Source organism: Microtus ochrogaster, linkage group LG1 (genome assembly GCF_000317375.1).
Source record: "Microtus ochrogaster isolate Prairie Vole_2 linkage group LG1, MicOch1.0, whole genome shotgun sequence".
NCBI lineage: Eukaryota > Metazoa > Chordata > Mammalia > Rodentia > Cricetidae > Microtus > Microtus ochrogaster.
This window is the reverse complement of record NC_022027.1, coordinates 34,976,870-34,978,960: the sequence shown is the minus strand read 5'-3', so window position 1 is coordinate 34,978,960 and position 2,091 is coordinate 34,976,870.

Genomic DNA, 2,091 nt, shown 5'->3' with positions numbered 1-2,091 from the left:
GTGCTCTCTCTCTTTCTGCTCCTGATTTGGACCTTGAGATTTCAGGTGGACTTACATTCTGCAATGTTACCGGGTCCCCTTTCCCAGTCCAGAGAGTGATTACCATCACTCATGGCGTTGTGGTGCTCCAAAAGATTTATCTTTCATTTTACTATAAAATAATTAAAGTTTTCTACTAGATCTATGATCTTCTTTATTATTTTTTTATTTTTAAAATAATTGTGCTATTCTTTACTTTGTTAGTTAGATTATATTACACAACATGCATGCCATTATTGCTTGAGTGTCTTAAGAGCAAGGAGTCATTTTGTTTCATTCCTGCCTCAGAGAGATGGTGGGAAACAGAAATGGGGTTTAATACACTTATAACTGAACAAGCTACACTGTGAAATTGAGATTTAAAATAAACCTACTTTATAGTTAATTGTTTACTCTAAGCTTTCTTAGATTATCTTTTCATTAGTGATCATGATTTTAACCTGTTTGAATATCAAATAGTCAAATATTCACTTTTTATTGTTAAAGTTGGTTAATACATATGAAAGTATATATTAAACTGGATTTTTCTTAGCATCAATAATTCTGAAGCTTAGTTATGATTTTGAGAAATTTCATTTCGTATTCGATAAAAATTTTTAAATCTACAAGACTTTATAAATTACCATGCCTCTGTAAATGTTCACATTTAGTTTCATGAAGTCCTTCAGGTCTCTGTAAATGTGAAATCTATCCATAACTAAGAGAGAGAGAGAGAGAGAGAGAGACTATCTTTAAGGAAAAAAAGCAGTGGTAGTGCACACCTTTAATCCCATTACTCAGGAGGCAGAGGCAGGGAGAGAGAGAGAGAGAGAGAGAGAGAGAGAGAGAGAGAGAGAGGAAGAGAGAGGGAAACTTTCTAAACCAGTCTGCACATGTTCCTTTGGTTTTAAAATATCTCTTCATATTAAATACATATTTAGATTTATAACATTTTAGCAATCAACCAATTTGTTCTATTTTCTGCAAAATAAATGTTATCTTTGATGTAGCTTCTAATGTATGAATAAACACAAGCATATCTGTTATGTGATGACACGTGTGCACTCACATACAAACATCACGTACACTCATGCACAGACACCCTCCCCTTGAGGCTTGCTCTAAATGACCAGTTTAATGCTGTCTTCACAGGATACAGCAAGGGAGTGTCAAGCTGGACGCTGTCTCAGTTATAGGGCTTGATTATAGGTGGCAGAACACACCCAGCCTTTAGAGTCCGGCTACAAGTTCACTTATTAGACAACCAATTAAAATAAATTGTTCTGGATCATCCTTCAGCAATCATAACTTCCGTAAATAATTAGACAGAAAAGATTATAAATGAACTTATTTGAAATACAATGTGCCAAAGATTTGTGTCTACACCTTTCTTAGAGTTGGTTACATTTTCAAATCCTTTTCTGTCAAATAATTTGCTTTAATCCAGACCTAAACATTTACTTCAGAAAGAGCGAAATGTTTTCATTGTGTTGCCTTGAACGTCTCTCTTCTCCAGGTGGAAGGAGGTAACTTTTAGAAGGAAGAAGTGAGACACACGTGATCATGCCCAGCCAAGCTTCAGCTCTACTGAGAGCCAATAAAAACTTGGATCATTTGTGAATCAGGTTATATAGATTGCTGTGGCATTAGATTTTAATTGATTCTATTTAATTTGTACTCCCTGGTGATAGTGGTTGTGTGTGTGAGTGACGGTGTATGTGTGTGTGAGAGAGAGACAGAGTGAGACAGAGACTGAGAGATAAACACACAGAGAGACTGTGAATCTGACGTCCTTCTCTCTCCAGAACAGACTTATTGACATTAAGCGCTTTAGTCTTTGCCTTTGGCAACCAGCTCTTCACCTCTCCTTCATCATTAATTTTAATTTGTTATCAGGTTACTCTGAAAATTAATGACGAAGGTAGGAAGTTGGTGGTAGGAATTTCTTCCCAACAAGTTTTGTGGTTCAAAGATAGCTGAGAAGGCTGTGTGGATTCATTTTCTCAGCTTCTCTATGGAGGAGCTATGTTCTCTCCTCTATGTAGATAAAACACTTCAAGTCAAAATTTACCA